Below are 18969 nucleotides of genomic sequence, written 5' to 3'. Positions count from 1 at the left end.
GGAAGGAAGGAAGGAAGGAAGGAAGGAAGGAAGGAAGGAAGGAAGGAGCAGGCTGAGCAGGTTCAGGGCAGAGCTTGGGAGGGACTCCAAGCTGTGCTCCCTGCCCCCCCCCCGCCCCGCCCCATGAGACTGAAGCTCTCACCAGCGGAGGCCGAGACCTAGAAGCAACTGGAAAACCTGGCCAGGGACCAGGACACCAGGATACCAGGGCCCACACCCCAGATCCTTTCATCAGGAATCAGAGACACCTGAGAGGCCACAGGCTCAGGTTCCCTGTAAAATAAACAGATACCAGGATGGAAACATACAGGATGAACATTCACCCTCTGCCCCTCCCCACTCTCCCTGCTCCCCTCCAGGCTCATGGGAACAGGTGCACCTTGTGTTACAGAGAGAGACCTCCTTGGAAATCTGGGGGCAAGTGGTCTGCTTGGATATACTAAGTTTTAGTGGGAGAATGCTCTTAGCTTTTAAACTTGTTTTCTTATGAAAATTTTCAAGCATACACAGTGAGAGAAGAGACTAATGAACCTTCATATTAATATAGCTCAGCTCAAAAATGATCACCTCATGGTCGGTCTTCTATCCACCTTCCCCCAACTTTTGCGGGGCAGGAGCACGCGCTTTAAGGTAACATGCTCTTGTAAAAAATGGTCTGCTCATTTTTCTTCTTTTTTTTTCTTTATTAAAAACAAATGCACACACACCCCCTCTGACAGACAGATTTTCATATACAGTGCTTATTTAAATGTGAGAAAAGGATCTATCATGGGTTAAACTCTCCCAATGTGCCTGGGCAGGGGTAGGGTGTTAATTGTTTACTCCTCCCAACAGCTGGAGAAGTAGAGATAATTAAACGGTGAGAGGAAGTTCACACACAGTAAATTACAGAGGCCCACAGGGTCCAAGACCCCTGCTGCTACCCTCTACTGCCCCCTATCTCCTTACTCTCCAAGGGCACCCCTGGAGAGGCTAAGGCCAAAATGGGGGGAAAGAAAGAAAGATGTTGGGGAGTGAGGATATTGATGGCTACCCCTGTGATCTGACCTCAGTTCCCTGAGCTCTGTTGACTCCTTTTCCTGGCCTGGTGGTGCCCACTCCCCACCTTCCAGGACCCTCATGCTGACCACTTTTACCCCATACCTCTACTGAGACCTATTCCAAGGAAAGGGGCTCAGATTAGTGAGTGAACTATACAGTATCACCTACAGCAGGGCTGCCCAACAGACTTTCTATGACGATGGAAATGTTCTATTCTGTGCTGTCCAATATGGCAGCCACAAGCTATATGTGGTTGTTAAGCACTTGAAATGTGGCCCTACATGGAAGGTCTTGAAGAAGGCAGGATTTTGTCCTCGGGGTGGTAGGGAATTTTAGGAGGTATCTGAGCAAAGGAATGTTTTATGGGAGCAGGAAGGCTTTATGGTTCTATTTGCTTACTGGTTTGATTGCTACCGTTGACCGATCATGGCCTTCCAGGTGATGGACCCTGGTCTAAGCTCATGCACAATCTCATTTAATTCTCAAATACAGCCCTCTGAGGTTGATGTTTTACAGATGGAGAAACTGAAGCTCAGTTATGGTTAAGTGTCATGCAATTACTGAGTGGCAGAAGAACTGAACCCAAGTCTGTCTTATTCTGAAGCCTCAGAGCACTATGCAGCGCTGACTTTAAGAAAATTCAGCTGCTATCAGGACGTGAAAAAGGACTGGAATAGAAGGAGAGAGATGAAGTGCTCAGAAACAGCACCGGCACTCAGAGCGGCTAAGTAAATCCTTGCTCACTTAAATTGAATTGAGTGAAGGTTCTGGAAAGTCTTTAATCCCAACCAGGCTGCCACGAACTAAATATGGCCCAGGCCTCTAAGAAACCAGTTTTCACCTGGCAAGCTGGGGATCCACAGCCCTTATAGGCTCTCACACAATTACTGTCCATTAGAGAGGCTAACAAGAGAAGCCACTTGGCAGGCCTGTTCCTGGGGGCTGTGGCCAAGCCTAGGACCGCCTGAAGGGGACAGGTGTGAAGACTTGCTGTGTGAAGGTTGCATTTCCGCTGGCCCTATCCTAGGGTCCTGCCAGTCCCCAGGTCCTCTCCAGGGATATCTGAGCTAACCTCCCCAGCTGGGAAGAGGGGCCTGGACCAGGGGCCTGTAAGGCCCAAAGGCAAGGTCAAACGCAGAGATTCAGAGTTCAGGGAAGCAGGATCAAGAGGCTCTGATCTCCAGAAAATCACTTTAAGTGAAATTTGTCTTCACACCCTGGTTCAGCCCTGAGTCCTCTCCCAACCTACCCTCAACCAGAACTTCAGTTTCTCATACCCCCGAGGTCCTCTTGTCAGAAAACTTTCTGCAAAACACATTTATCCTAAGATGTTAGGACATTATAATCATCTATTCCCCTTACAGGAAAGTTGTTCCATGGTGGAATTCCAGGTCCTCAGTTTGGGAGGATGGAATTTGAGTTAAGGTCTAACCTGTTTGTAGACAAGACCAGTCTGGCTGATATGGAAGCAATTGGGAGAGAGTTTCTGAGAAAACAAGTAGGCATAACTAGGCACATCAAATTAGAAGAGGTAACTCCTTCAGTCTGCAAGTATTTCCTGAACGCCCCATCATATTCCAGGAGCTGAGAGGCAAACGGAACAGTGAAAGAGACAGCAGGTGAAAGAGCTTTGGACTTGGTGACAGGAGACATACCTGAGTTTTGAATTCGAGCTCTACCACTGATGAGCTGTGTGATCTTAAACAAATTATTGGCTTCTCTGAGTCTCATTTCCAGTTTTCTTTGATTTGGTAGACAGAGCCGAGAGGTTAAGAGCTTAAGCTTTGGCAATAGACAGACCTAGGTTTGAATCCTAGTGTTGTCACTCACTGGTGGTGGGCCTTGGGAAAATTCCTTGATCTCTCTATGCCTCAGTTTCCTCATCTGGAAAATGGGGACAGCAGTTCTACATTTCCTGGTTGTTGTAAGAATTAAATATAATAATAAATGTACAGTGCTTCATATACTGTCTCAGATAGAATCTCAATATGTTAATTATTATTATATTCATTGCTTGTTGCCCCAGGATTAGGTGTCAGATGAGGAGGAACAGGAAATGCTGGGAAACTGGGGGATGGATATCAGAAATGAAGCTGGGTCAGTGGGAGGATGAAGCCAAACAGAGATGGCCCAGGCTCAGGACCCAGGCAAACTTACTCAGAGTTGTGCGATCATGCACAAAGGTGATGGCTGAAGGTGGGGGTGGGGGCTGAAATCCCACCTAAACCCCACTCCCTAAACAAGCTTTGCCTGTGCTGGCAGCATCCTGCACAGGGCCAGGCAGGCAATAGGACAAGACCTGCTCTAAGGGGTGGGAGCAGGCCAGCCTCTGGGAAAGGCAGAGGCAGAAGGAAGGCAGTCTCACAGCTGAAGGAGTCTGGTGGCAGCAGCTGGTGTTCCAGGGACAGGACTCAGCTGCAAAGACCTTGCATGAGAGGGAAGGGCACAACTCAGTTCCCAGAGCCTTTCAGGGCTGGTAGGAAACCAAGGCAGGTATTCACGCAAGGGGCTACACAAACATGATGGTCAGCAGGCACAAAGCAAATGGCCCTGATGATGGAACAGACTGCAAGGTCAGGCCGGGCCCGGGCACAAGGTTGACTCTCTCCTGGGTCACAGAGGATGAGCGACTGGGGCCTGAGTTTGCTGCACTGCTGATGCAATGGGCAGCTGTTGATGCTGGAGGGGGCAGGCTGTGGGGATAGGGAGCTGGGCAGATCTATACACATTTTTTTCCAAACCCTTTGGCAATCGAATGCTCTTCACGATCTGTGAGGCTGTGTGGTAGGATTTACCTCTTTCAGGAAGGGTGGCCTCCCTAATGAAATGGTGTTAGGAGCAAGGGGATATTCCTCTGCTCAGGAATATTGCCCTTATGGTTCTCTGTGCCAGTGTAATCTCTTTGGATAAAGTCAAAGGTCACAAGCTCAGATGCTACAGGAGCCAGGCAGTGGCATAAATGGGAGAAGGAGATCAGACATAAAGATAGGGAGCAGTAGGGAGTGGTAGGGACTGTGGCAAACCAGCAAGCGGATGTTTTAGTGAAGGTCTAAGGAAAGTAGCAGGTGCTCAGCACAACCAACTCTTGCCCAGTGGGAATATATGACCAGCACTTTCAGTTCTTCCAATTTTCCAAAAGAAGCCAGAAACCTAAATTTTTATGTAAAAAAATTCTTTTAAATACCTGTTTTTTAATACCAGCAATGAATTATTATTTACTTTTTTTTTACAAAACTCTTGATGTTATCATGATCTGAATGAACGCACAAGCATTTGTGGGTCACACGTGGCGTCTGGTTTGGGAATTCCTCTCTCCAGGATCCCCTGGAGATGCAGCCCCCTCTGAGAGAGGTCTCACATTGGGTCCCTAATCTCTCCAGGAGGGAGTGCTACTCCAATGCACTCTTTCTTTCTCGCCCCTAGGGTGCTCCTTCTTCCTTTCCCCCTGTCAGAGATCACGGGGTAGTAAAGGAGGCGGGACTCGCCCCCTGAGCTTTGGCATTTGTTTTATTATACATTATGGTCAGGGTTACAGGCTCTGTCTCCCAGAGGTCCTTCCCCCAACTTCTACCCCCTCCCCCAACTTCCAATTAGGAAGAGGGTTTGAGACCAGACTGCAGGCCTGTGCTGGGAGCTCTCTGGAGAATGCAAGAGAAATGCAAGATGAAGTCTTTCGGTCTGGCTGCTAAGAGGAGACACACGTGGAACACCACAGGAAGTCTCCATTGTTCCTTCCTTCCTTCCTTCCACGGGCATTGACTGGGCCCCAATTGTGTGGCCTGTAACCCACTGGGGAGAAAAGACTTTGACTCCACCATGCTAAAGCTGTAAGCATCTTTTTGGATCATCTACTTATGGTTAATCTGGAGTTTTCGATCTCTCTCCCTCTCTCTTTCTCTTTCAGCAGCATTTTAGAAGCCTGGTCCATTAATCAGATTAAGGTGGGTTCTCTGATCAAAGCGGGTAGGGGAAATCCTGAAGTTCCTGTCCACTTGGTTTTCCTCCCCACCACCCAACCTCCCACCCCCAACCCCCAACTTCCAGCCTTCTGTGAAGTCTCTGAAGAACCCTTCTGAGAAAAACAGTTTGAAAAATCATTAATCCAGTCCAACCCCTGAAAATCCCAGTTTTGGAAACTGAGACTCTGAGAGGTTAAATTACTTGCCCAAGGTCATACAACTGCACCTCCTGATTGCAGGCAGGTCTCTTTCTTTGGCCACCGTCCCATAGTAGTGTAAACTCAAAGTCTCCAGAAAGGGAAGGTAATTGGTGGGAAAGCTGGAAGGCAGACAGCTCAGCATGGGCCCGCTCCCCTGTCAGGGAGGCAGGAAACTTGAGTGGAGGCCCTGCTGGGTGGTTGAGGGGGCAGAGGGTCAAGCAGGTGTTAAATTCCAGAAGCCTAGAGATAAGCAGTGTGAGGCCAGTGGAAAACTGGGATGGGGCTAGGATCAGGTTTGATGTGGAGGAAAGGCCTAGGGGGCAGGCTTTGGGTGGAGGTAGAGTTGGAAGATTGGGTTTTTTTCCCTCTCCGTTCACCCAGTTGAATCTGCTGATGGACACCAAGCGTTTTCAACTTTGAAAGCACAACAGAAGGCTGCAAAGCCCAGGCAGACAGGCAGGCACACAGTCGAGTGAAAATAGTGTATTAAGTAAGCCTTAGGACGGCAGCTGGGTTGCATTAAAAATGAATCAAGAGGGCCTTCCCTGGTGGCGCAGTGGTTGAGAGTCCGCCTGCGGATGCAGGGGACACGGGTTCGTGCCCCGGTCCGGGAAGATCCCACATGCCGCGGAGCGGCTGGGCCCGTGAGCCATGGCGGCTGAGCCTAAGCGTCCGGGGCCTGTGCTCCGTGGCGGGAGGGGCCACGGCAGTGAGAGGCCCGCGTAACGCAAAAAAAAAAAGAAAAAAAAAAGAATCAAGATAATGTTTGAATGAAAACAAGAATGGAGTGCTGGGGAAAAGGTGCTCTGAGGGCTCCCTATGGCCAGGGCTGGGCAAGGTTCCAAAGCAGGGCCAGGTCAGCCCTAGAAGCCAACTGGTGGCTCCCAGTGTCTATGTAAACGAGACAGGAAAGGTGGAGGTAGGCTTGGAGAATGCCCCTTCCTGGGAGCTTCTGGGGACTTTCATTCTCTTACCCACAAAATGGACACAACCATCTCAACTCAGCCTTCATATTGGAGGCTGTTGTGAGAAGGAAATGACATCAGGTTGAGACCCACTGAAGGCTTTTACCAAGGCTAGGGTCGCAACTATACATGCCATCAGAGGTGGCGAAATGTGTGCAGTGACCCTGGAGTAAAATTAGCGGGGGTAGAGACTGAAGAGTGCTTGCCCTGCCCGAAGGCTTTCAGATTAAAGATTCTAAAGCCACATTCTGGCCAAATGAAATGCATCTGCCCCGCACCCTGTCCCCGGCATGCACTCCCTGAACTAAGGTTTTAACTTAAGGGCTGAGCCTCCCAGTGGGACATATATTCTAGACAGTCCTCAAGAACTGCCCTGTCCCTGATAATAGCCACTAGCCCCATGTGGCAATTTACATTTAGATTCCAATTAATTAACATAAAAAATTTAGTCAGTCACGCTAGCCAAATTTCAAGTGCTCCATAGCTACATGGAGCTAGTGGCTACCGAACTGGACAGCGCAGATATAGAACATTTTCATCAGCACAGCAAGTTCTGTGGGTCAGGGCTGCTCTAGGACTATAATCGGTGGAATGATAGGTATTGCAGAGGGAGGTTTCTTCCCTGGGGCTTCTCAATATAATACATCACATACTGGCTTCTTACTCAGCCTAAATTCAAGGTTAATCCTGGAGCCCTTCACTGCTTTCCCACTTCTTTTAAGCCCCAGGCTTTGTTAACTCACTAACTCCTAAGAGTGAAATCTTCATGCTCATTTTGCATCCGCTTAGGACGCAAGGTCTACTGGGAGAGGGCAAGGGTGACAACTGCTGTTTTCCTCTTCTAGCCAGAGATCTTCTGAGGTTACCATGTCTTCCACTACATTAATGATTAAGAGCAGGAATTTCTGAACCCTAAGGGAGATGGCAAGAATGACAGAACTGAGGGAGACATCTGGGCCAGTTAGGACTGAATGGTACCCAAACAGCCTGGTGGAGGTGGCCATCTGCTCTCCTACCAGGGAGGTAGGATAGCAAAGTCGTGACGAGCACATCCCAGCTCCTCCACTTACTAGCTGTGTGACTTGGCCTTTATATATGCTCTGAGTCTGTTTTTTCATGGATAAAATAGAAATGGTACTTACCTCAGAGGGCATTTTAAGGATTAAATGAGTTAATGGAAGGAAGGCACTTAGAACAGTATCTGGCCTGGAGTAAGCATTAGTAGTAGTAGTATTTGATTATTTGTATCATGACCTTGATTGAGGTTGTGAATAAGGCAAGTTCACATACTCAGTGCACTGGTATCCTCCCAACCCTCCCCACACACCTGCTAGATTTTTCCATCATGGCGCCTGTTGAATGCTTAATTATTTGTTTCTTCAATTTTAAGAGCCACTGCTGGGCCCCATCACCAAGGACTTACCCTGCCTTTGCCCCACCGTAGAGCTCCCTTGGTTTTTCCAGCACTGCCTCTCCAGCACTCTGACTACTGCCCAGGCCAAGCAGTAGGCTGCCTCCCAGGCCCCAGGGCTCCTTTGGGAGAGCAGCACAGGCTTGTCCTTATGCATGGCAGTCGAGGGTTGGTCCTGAAGGTCCACGTGATCCAAAACCAGTGCATCCAGACACGGGTACCTCAAAAGGAGAGCAAGTGAAGCCAAAGACAGGTTGAGTCAATCAGATTCCTTCTCTCCAGAATTTGAATAAAGGAAGACCTAAAGACTGCACAGCTTGTTAGCAAGAAAGGCTGATGTTGGGGACTTCCCTTGTGGCACAGTGGTTAGAATCCGCCTGCCAATGCAGGGGACACGGGTTCGAGTCCTGGTCCGGGAAGATCCCACATGCCGTGGAGCAACTGAGCCCGTGAGCCACAACTACTGAGCCAGTGTGCCGCAACTACTGAAACCTGCGCGCCTAGAGCCCGTGCTCCACAACGAGAGAAGCCATCGCGATGAGAAGCGTGTGCCGCGATGAGAAGCCTGCGCACCACAACGAAGAGTAGCCCCCCACTCAACGCAACTAGAGGAAGCCCACGCACAGCAAAGAAGACCCAACGTAACCAAAATAAATAAATAAATAAGTAAATAATTTTTTAAAAAGGCTGAAAAATGAGGGGACCACAGAAGTCCACGATGGTCAAATGAGAGCTGAGGGGAAGGGGCAACAAAAATTACGTATGCAGGAAGAGAACCACACGGGACTCTGGGCTGGGAAAAGAAGATCTCTGGCTAGAAGAGGAAAACAGCAGTTGTCACCCTGTGCTCCACATGTGCTTCCTTGGCACTTGTCCAGAAATGTTGCTTCTTTTGCCTTCTTCTTCACTAGAAGCCTGGAAGGGACATGGAGTAACTATTAGCACAAAGGCTCCATAAGCACCTTTAGGATGTGCTAGAACCACTAATAGAAAAAAGCAGCCACCATCAAAATAAACAATTTCTGGGTCAAAAATTTCAGCGCAAACACAGCACAGAGCACCCTCAACTGCCCAGCAGCTCCTTTCTGGTGGGCAGATGAGTGTCTGGACCCAGGGCCCATCAGAGTGATGACTGCTTTCTCCTCCTGGCTCGAGGGTGTCCCTCCATCCAAGAGAATTGGCTTCCTAGGTAAAGAGGCCACGCTTCAGTCCAGGGTCTGCCAATGGGATTTTTTTTTGTAATATCCTCTGTATCTTTATTTTTTTATTGTTTTTTTTTGCCAATGTGATTTGATGAACTCATAGAAGAGCAGTTCTCACCCAGAAAGACTCTTTGGATGAAAAGAGATGACTCAGGGCTTCTCTGGTGGCGCAGTGGTTGAGAGTCCGCCTGCCGATGCAAGGGACAGGGGTTCGTGCCCCTGTCCGGGAAGATCCCACATGCCGCAGAGCGGCTGGGCCCGTGAGCCATGGCCGCTGAGCCTGTGCGTCTGGAGCCTGTGCTCCGCAACGGGAGAGGCCACAGCAGTGAGAGGCCCGCGTACCACAAAAAAAGAAAAAAAAAAAGAGAGATGAGTCAACCCAGGTGGCAATGTTAACTCCTTGAGCAAGTCCATTTACCTTTCCGGGACGCAGGGAACTTGTCCGCAGAAGAGGGGGAGAGAATATGGAGTAGATGCATAACTGGGGCTCCTTGTATTTTATTCATTGATCCCAGGGACCCTCAAAAGACACATCTCCTACTTTAGCCTATCAGCCCTTGGCCTTCCTAGCAAGCTAATCACCTATTAAACAAACCACAGAAATCCTGCTCTTTCTTGTTTGTCTCCCCCTTTCCTTCCTCTGTCATAACAAAGGTCTGTGTTGGGGATCCTCAGCTGGGCTGTAGGGTAAGAACAGTTAATGGGTAGAAGCGGTGACAGGGTCCCACTGAGCAGTGAGGACTGGCGTCAGCCTTAGTTGTTATGTTGACACCCCACTTACATGGAAAACTGGGTGAGGCAGCCTGGCATGTTGTAGGTACCTCTGGGAAAACTGCGAAAGGAAAATTTTAAACACACACCCATAACAACCACCACTTCCTAGGCAGTCAGCGCCTCCTCTGCTTGTGAAAAGGAGCCTGGCCCTGTTTTGGGGGTGGAGGGGTGTGGGGAGAGTGTTAGGCCCTACCTACCTGGGCCCTGAGGCTCTGGGAACGCAGAGGCCATTTTCATCCAGCCTTCAGAAGTTTCCTTTTGTGGCATCGCGGGGATAAAAATATTCCTCCCTGAAGGTGCAACCGCGGCACAGCAGATGTCCCTGACTGAGCACTTGGGAAGGAGCTATTAAAAGGAATGTAATTAGGTTGTCATCCTGGGGCCTCCGAGCCAGGCTTCCGAACGCCATCTTTGTTGAAAGTTTTCCAGACGTCAAATATTTGCGGAACCCGATTTACCAAGAAGGTTGTCCTACACAATAGGACTGAGTGCAGCAAAAGCAAAATGACACGTCCGGTCAACGTTGGCCTCAGGCCCTAAGACTCCTTTGTCTGTGCCTTTTGCCCATTTTGGGTCCTGGCCTCTCTCCCTAATTTCCTCTCCCTTCCTCCACACACATAGCCTCCCATCACAATTTGCTCTTAGGAAAGGCTCTCTCAGTCATTTACCCCTTAGCATGAATGAGGGTAACCCTCTGAGCACTTCTTCCCTCTCCAGGAACATGGGATTCATGCCTGAGCTCTGTACACTTCAGGGAACAGAAGGCTTTGTCTCCTTTTGTAAAAGGGATGTGAGGCACTGGAGCCACGGTGGGGGGAGGGCCTTCCTAGTGACCCTGCAATTGTGTCACAGGCAGCTACCTACTAGTCTGTGTCTGGAGCCAGTCCTGATTCCAAGCTCCTTTCTTCCTTGGAGTCTGTTGTAATCACTCCCCTCCGTTCTGCTTTTTTATCCTGCAGGTTCATCTCCCCATCTGTCTTCTCGGCCATTCATCTATCTACGCATCCGACAGTTATTGAGAGGAGCTGTGCTGAGTGGGAAAGAGAGGGGTGAGCACAGTACCCACGAGCCTTGTCATCATGGAGGGAGACAGCATAGAATCGGAAAGACATTCATCAGATAATTCCAGAAATAAGTGGAAACAAAGGAGAAGGAAGTCCATGGTGCTGTGAGGATGTGTTAGAGAGGAAACTGACCTGTCAGGGACAGCATATGTGTGTGTGTGTGTGTGTGTGTGTGTGTGTGTGTTTTGAGGGGGATATGTGTTATGTTCTTGGTAATTGGTTCCTTCAATTGGAACAGCTTGTGCAAAGGCCCTGGCCGAGCCTGAGAGGAAATAACACAATTTTCACGAGATCTTTCTCCTACTGGACTTCAGGAAACATCAAGGATTGTGGTTATAAAATTTTAAAAGCAGGGAGAAGGAAGGAGAATCTGAAACCGGTTTCTGAAATCCTCTGCCATAACAAATTTCTTACAGGCAGTTGAGAGATGGCTCTACAAACAAACAGATTTTCTTTGGTGGCAAAGAGAGCTGGCCCTGGCCTCCTCCTCCTCCCAGAGGCCTTCCCTGATATTTCAGCCAGCTTTTTACCCTTTGGCAATATATCACGGTATTTCCCAGGTCAAGAAATATTATTTTACAATAGAATTGTTAATGGCCACCTAATACTCCAGAGTAGAGAAAGCCACAGTTTGACTCGATGAAGCCCCTGTTGTTGGACATTTAGCTTGTTTCTAATGCTTTGCAACCCTAAGTAACTCTTCCATGAATGAACATGCTTGTATATCAACTTTGCCCATTCCTTGGACTTTTGCTCAGGATAAATTTTGCTACATAGTAACAAATAAGGGCCAGTTTTACTAAACACAAGTTTTCTTAACTGCTGAGCCTGTATACCTGATATACAGGTATACATATACATAGTGCTCTTCCCACTCGGCAGGGATCCTGCTGGGTCCTCATCCATCCACTGAATTTGCAAGAAGGGATGGGAGGAGTCTCAGCAGGAAAGAACCTAAGTGGACAGTGGCTAAGGGCTGTGTATGGGTGGGGATGATCAGGGGCTCAATCACCACTTACCTCTTTCTCCACCTGTTCTTCCCCAACGTAATGGACCCAGTCTGTCTATGCTGGTGGAGGGTTCTGCCCTGATGCTCAGCACTCCACCTGCGTAGACAGAGCCTGAGAGTGGGAGGGGCTAGGACCTCTAGCAGGGAGCTCTCTGCAGGAACTTTCTCCAGAAAGCTCACAGCCCCGAGAAGAATTGTGGGGCTACATGGAACATATGCCAAAAGAGAGAGTCCCTGGCGGAGACAAGGCTGAGAAACAGGATACCAATCTGTGGTTTAGAGTTTGTTACAGATGTGTTGTGTAAATCACCTAATCTCTCTAGGCCTCTGTTTCTCCATCCATCACATGGAAGTAATCCTCTTTTATCCCTACTTGACCAGGATGATGCAAAGATGAAGTAAATGAATATATATCTACTTAAAATGAGCTACTGATCATGAAAGTATATGGGAATACACAGGCAGAAAAGAAACCAAGATTGAATAAAGCCATAGAGTATAAGTGGGCTTTGTGTTTTATCCCCAGGGCCTAGAACTGTGCCTGGCATATAATAGGCACTCAGTACATATTTGTAAAATGAACGAAGAAACACATAAACATCTACTCCATCCTAGACACATGCTAAGTGCTTCATAGGCATTATCCTACTTAGCCCTCACAAACAGCTCTTTACCATGGAGGTATAAAATACTCCCATTTTGCAGATATAAAAGCTGAGGCTCAGACTGGTTAAGTAACTGCCAAGCATCATACAGCTAGTGTTTGACAGGATTTAAATTTAAATGTAAGTTCTTCTGATGCCATTCTCCCAGCTCTTCCCACCTCTGTTATGTGTTGCAGGAGAAAACTTGCTGTGATGTGTGCTCATGTCACTGTGCATTAAATGAGATAGTACTTGTTGAAAGCTGCAGCACCTGGCGTGCAGTTAGTGCTCTACGAATATATTATAATACTCTACTCATTAACTTCTATTTATCACTGCATTGTAAGCACCTCAAAGGCAGGGGTTATTCCTCTCCACAAGCAGGACAGAGTAGTTGCCTAACATACCAATTAACTAAAGCATTATTTTTGAATATCATAACGTGGAAGCAGGATTGTTTCCGTTAAGGCAGGGCTTTGTGCTTTGTGGACAAAGCTAATCTGACCATGACTTTAATGGGAAGCCAGAGCAGGCCATGACTGTCCAGTGGCTTGGAAACCTGGTGGTCAATAAGGAAATGGGTAGAATCAGACACCAAGGAAAAGAACAGTAACCGTCAAATGGAACTCCCGCTCTGCCCCTCCCTGGACACCAGGCGACCATTCTGACAGCCTCTGGCCCCACCCCCAGGGCCTGCAATCTGATAGGCTCAGCAAAGCAGAGGTGGGTGGGGCCTTGGAGAGACTCTGACCCAATCATCTGGCTCCACACTTGCTGCCTGGGACTAGGTGGTACAGGAGGTGACTGGACCCCGCAAGAGAAGTCAGGGCTCCTGGAAAACTTCCTCCCCGCCCCCCCCCCCCACAGAGACAATGCAGGAAAAGAGACTTAGTCTTTCAGTCTTTGGCTTTGCACTTTACTAGCACTGAGCCTCAGTGTCTTCATCTACAAAATGGAATAGTAATTCCTTTTCCATAGGGTTGTAACAATTAAATAAAATATAACATGGAAAATTGCTTAACATAGGTACCTAATTCATTTCAAGTGCTCAAAAAAATCAGTTGCCTCTGGATACCAATGTGCCTGAGGGCAGGAACTATATCTGAATCACGGCTTGCCTGGGTGCCCTAGTACTTTTAATTGTTCATACAATGTTGAAGAATGAATGCCTGAATGGCTGGAATCCTCCCTTCATGCTTCATCCCTTCTGGTTAGCTTTGCCTGTTTTTAGTCTCTCAAAAAATCTCTAGACGATTTAACACGCTAATCTTTTCCCCCACTCCCAGGAGGGCCTGGGTACAACATGAAGGCTTGGGTACCTGGGGAGGAAAAGGGGCACTTTCATAACAAAGACAACTTCATGGTGTGACTAGCCCCTCCCTGGCTGCTTGCACCCTCATTTTGGACCTTCTTGCTCCAGGATGCTAGGACAGTGGCTTTGACCCACTGCGGGCTATATGAAGGATATTAAAGATACATCAGGCTGACAGCGAGGATTTCAGAGGGGCTGAGTTGCCCTTAGGGGTGGAGTGCTGTGTTCCAGTTAGAATTAAGGAATGAACAATTTAGATGAGTAGTTAGAATTGGGGCATTAAGATTAGAGTTTGGAAGTCAACTGGAGTTAGGGTTTGGTTATTAGTTACCATTGAATTTCTGAATGAGAAATGGAGAGTTGCTAGTAGCCAGATATGGTGGGGGCCATCTCTTTGATCTAAAATTTAAAATGTTCTATTCCAAGGACCTGCCTCCTTCATTATGGGGAGCCAGAAATTTCTCTCTTCTGACTGGCTCCTCAACAGGCCTGAGTGTACCTGCAGACCGAGCAGGTTAAGCATCTACTACATCTCAGGTGTGTCGTCTAGCATATATGGTCCCCAAAGTGTCCAGGACACAGACCCCTATAATGAAGCTGAGGAGACCAGGATGTGAATGATCTGGTCTAGACCCACCCCTGCCATAGCCCAGTGACTTTGGAGGAAACGTAAATCTCCTAGCCTCAGTTTTTCCATCTGGCAAATGGATGTAACCTCAGAGGTCTGTTTGGAAAACCTCAAGTGATCGTGGAGGAAGAACTTTGAAGTGAACATGCTCTCTGGCAGAGTAAGCTGTTCCAAAATGAACTATAAAGCAAAGTCTGGGTAACTTACCCTCAGGAAAGGCTGAAGATCCTCCTTCCCTCTATGAAATTCCAGGTTTTCCAGCCCTTGCCACACTCAACCAGTCTTTCCCAAGACCATTTCCGGCAGGGACTTGTGCCTCTGAACAGGAACTGACAAAGAAGCAACTCACACCAAAAACTTTCCAGGCTCCTAGTCCTCCCCAACACACACACACACGCATGCACGCACACACGCACACCAGCCAGCTCTGGGGCTGCAGTATGTATGACGAATCCTATGAGACACATGGATAAAGTGAGGACTCGACAAATATTTATCACATGAATGAATGAATGAATGAATGAGGGTGTGGGTGAGTAAGTGGCTGCATGAATGAGCAGACACACCCTTAGAGAATGAGATGGCTTCCTAATCCAGGATACTGAGTGCGCTCAAAGAATGTCATTTGGGGCTTTCCTAGTGAGCGCTCCATGACAGAGCCATACCCTCTTCTTTTCCTCGAGCCCCATATGTCTTATTTTCTCCCCAACTTCATTGTGGGGGACTATGTCCTAGACTCCTTTGGGACCAAATATGCTAGACTCAATACATGGTATACAGTAGTTGCCCAATAAATGTGTGATGAACTGAAGTGGAAGATAAATAAGACTTGGACCCTTACACTTACACCCTCTCTCACTTACAATTTAGTGAGAGAGAAAACATAGGCATATAAGTACTACATGACAAAGCATCACAGGTAACTGGTACCGAAAAAGAGCCAAGGAGTATATGCTATAGGTCAGAGCTGAGAAAACTTACTATGGGTTGAAAAAGCAAGGGAATGCTTCATGAAGGAAGGGAATGAGGTTTAAAGGCTACACCCTGAAGGAAGAGAAGGATTCGGAGGCAAGGGAGAAGGTGATGCTGATAGGGGCAAAGGGCTGTGCCCAGGAGGAAGGCCAGTTCAGAAAACCTGAGTAGATTTAGTGTAGCTGGACAGCAGATTCAAGCAGAAGAGTGCGGCATGTGCCACAAGTAGGTGGTGGCGACTGTAGGAGAAGGGATTTGGATCCGGAAGCTAGTGAGGGCGTTTGAGCAGTGGAAGGAAGTGCAAGGAATGCTGTGAGGCATGGAAAGATGATCTGCAGGAGACAGACAGGTAAGGCGCAAGGTGAGCGGCAAACCCTGCTGGGAGGTAACGTGCCAGCACAGGGCTGGCCAGAGCCGAGTCTTGGGCAGAGAGACCACTTTCCATTTCTTTCTTTCTCTCTCTTTCTTTCATTCATTCAGATATTGATTGCCCCCTAGCAGGCCCCGCACAGGTAAACAGAGCAGATGCCTTCCCGCCTTTCCCGGGCCTGGGTCTCTACTCTCGGCCCCCACCCGTGTGCCCAGCCCCAAGGCTTGGGGCCATACGGGCCAAGGGCGAGGGCTGGGTGTGGAGGCGCAATTGTCTCTGACCTCTCACCTGCAGCTTCTTTCCACGAAACCTCTAATCCCCACGGTCCGGGGTCCCAGGCCCACGTCCTCCTGATCATGCCCCACCCTGACCACCGCCCTCCCCCACCGGCCACACCTGGAAGGGAAGGAATTGCGGGAACGGGGGTTGGCTTGTGGACGGGGCGGCGCCACCAGAATACGGGCTGAGGCCGCGGGCCGGGGCAGGGGGCTGAGGGACGGCCTAGGAAGGCGCTTCCCGAAAACAGCCACACACGCCCAGAGGCTGGGTGGGGCCGTGGGGCGGTGGGGCGCGCAGCCGGCCGGGCGGGAGGAGGGGCGGGGGACGGGGAGCGGGGCTCCGGACGCGCCGAGCGGGTCCTCTGCGCCCCCTGCCGAGCGCCGGCGTCCACTGCACGTGCCGCCGCCGCCGCCGCCGCCCCTGCGCGCCAGGAGCGGGACCCGGCGGCGGGCACGCCCCCGGAACCCCGCCGCCGACTCCTGACCCCTCCTACCGGTCCGCGGGCTCCGCGTTCCTCCCTGGGAGAAGGGAGGTGGGAATTGGAGGCTTTTTTGTAATGGAAATAGAGGCGCTAGCGGAAGTGCCCTGGCCTAAAGCACTTTAGGAGCCGGCCTTACCAGGTGCTTGAAATTCCACCATTAGAGATACCATTCTTTGGAGGGGTGGAGTGGAGACGTCTTCAACTTTTATTGGATATTTTAACAGTGAGGACTTACCAGATATGCCTGGGAAGGGGCTTGGAAAGAGTAGGTAGGCAAAGTCGTTCATTCCTTCTCTCAGCCAAGCTTTTATTAGAGACCATTTGCCAGGGCCGTCATACTGTGGCAGTGCTGGGTTGTGAAAGGCTAGTTTTTCCTGTCACGTTTTGCCTTTTATTAATCACTGGATAATTGAGCCCCCCTACTACAGGAAGTCTGCCTTGACTTTTTGGGTGTATGGTTACAGGCAAAGTCAGTATCTGTCAGTTTAGCAGGCCAGGTTCTCTGTTTATTTCCCACGAGTTCTGTCTGGTCTCTCCAGGCTCATTCGGTGACCAGGGACAGAAAATCCTCGTCAGCTGGGGCACTTCTCTAAGGGACAAGAATCAGAATATACAGTACAAGGAGCCAACGCTCCCATTTCCTGTCCAATCAAGGATAAGCCCATGCTCTCCTCAAGAGCCATTTGCATCTGGTCCCACATTCCATATGACCTTCGTGAGCACCCAGCCTGGACAGTCTGTTCTCCAAAGAGAGCCAGGAAGTCACATAAGATCATGAATGCTCCTAAATTTAAGTTAGATCGTCTCTCTTCTCAAATCCCTGCCATGGCTACCCGGCTCACTTGGAGTAAAAACTGAAGCTTCTACCTTGGCATGAAGGGTCAAAGCGCTCTGGCCCCTCTCCTACCGCTCTCCTATCACTCACTCCTGTGACCGTCCCCTAACTGCTGTCCCCTAACTGCTGTCCCTTGAATTCAACAGAGACACTTCCACCTCGGACTCTGGCACTTGCTGTTCCCTCTGCCTGGAATGCTGTTTCCCCAGGTGCCCACGTGACCCACTCCCTCCCCTCCTTCAGGTCTATATTTAAATGCCACCTTATGGAGAGGGGCTTTCCCTGACCGTCCTGTCTGAAATAACACCATCATCCTCTGTGCCCTTAGCCCCCTCGATTTTTCTTCTAGCACTTATCACAACCTGACATGTTACTTATTTCTGCTTATTTGTATGTTGTCTGCCTTCCCAACAAGAACGTAAGCTCCAACGAGAACAGAGAACTTTATCCGTTTCTTCCTCGTCCAGCACCTAGAAAACAGCCTGGCACATAGTCAGTGCCCAATAAATTTGTGAAATGACTGAATGAGTGTGTCAGGCACTAAGCCAAGTACGGGTACAGGCCATGAATAAGCCTGGGCTCTTGCCCTTGAAGAACAGATGGGCAGACAGGCAAATAATTACAAACCAGAGTGATGAGTATTCTATCCAAGTACAGATGTATGTAAAGTACACTCGAAGGCTCAAGGAAGGAAATAATTCACTCTGCCTGGAAATCAGAGGAAAGCACAAGGATGACATCATCGGGTGGAGGAGAAAGGGAAAAGGCATTCCAAGCCGAGAGAAGAGCGAGAGCAAAGGCAGAGGTGTGAAAATATGAGCTAGAGCAAAGGCAGAGGTGTGAAAATATTTGACTAGTTTGCGGGGGAGTAGCAAGTAGGCTGGCCTGGCTGGAATGCAGGATGCAAGGCAGGTGTGGCAGGGGATAAGTTTGGAAAGACAGATTGAGGATGTATTATTAAGGGCTTGTTAGAACGATGATGATTGACTCTCTAAATTTCAGAACCGTGCCAGGCCTGTGGGGACATTTCAGGGCAAAGAGCTTACTTCTAACCTCAGACAGGGCACCACAGGAACAGCCATGTCCTGCTGCTGGGAAAGGCCTGGGAACACAGTGGGGGGTCTCCCCGGGGCCTCAGGCTAGGCTCTGAGGATCCATGGGAGCAATCTGGCAGCACTGCTTGCCTTCCTGTTTCTGATCTAAACAGGACCCTCAATAAGGACTGTGCCCAGCTCCATGGAGCCCAAGAGTCCTGGGCTACATCACCAAGAGTCCAAGTTTCAAAATGTCCTTATTTTCCAATCTGACTCAAAAGGGTGGGGAATGGAAAAATTATAGACAGCAGCCATCTAGGGACCTTGGCTTAATATAACTGGTGACCTGGGAAACGAGAGAGGCAGAAAATAATTTCCCTCTCAGACTGAGGAACAGAGAGGGCCTCTTACAGCTGACTCAAAATAAAGACTTTTCCATCAAGCAGAGGGAGAGCATTTGTGTGTTTGCAGGACAAGAAGATTCTTTTCTTTGGCTTCTTCCTTGGTTATGTTGTTCCTCCCCCTCACCCATCCCCTTCTCCTGCCATCTCCACCCTCAATCCTTCTCTCCTGACTTTTCCTTTCTTTTTCTCTTTTCCTGTGTCCTTCCACCCTGCCCACTTCCCTGCTCTCCTCTCCTCCCCTCCCTCTCTATTCCTTTAAGTTAAGCACGAGACAGCTATTTAAAACTGTTGAGGGATAATTATTTTAAATGGAAAACCATGACTCTTATGCAAATATAAAATGAACACGTGGCTTCTACTTCATTTAACTAATTAATTAATGAGG

This window comes from Monodon monoceros, unplaced genomic scaffold (assembly GCF_005190385.1).
Source record: "Monodon monoceros isolate NGI ecotype Baffin Bay Population unplaced genomic scaffold, NGI_Narwhal_1 Super_Scaffold_19, whole genome shotgun sequence".
Classification (NCBI taxonomy): Eukaryota; Metazoa; Chordata; class Mammalia; order Artiodactyla; family Monodontidae; genus Monodon; species Monodon monoceros.
This window is presented reverse-complemented; position numbering follows the sequence as displayed.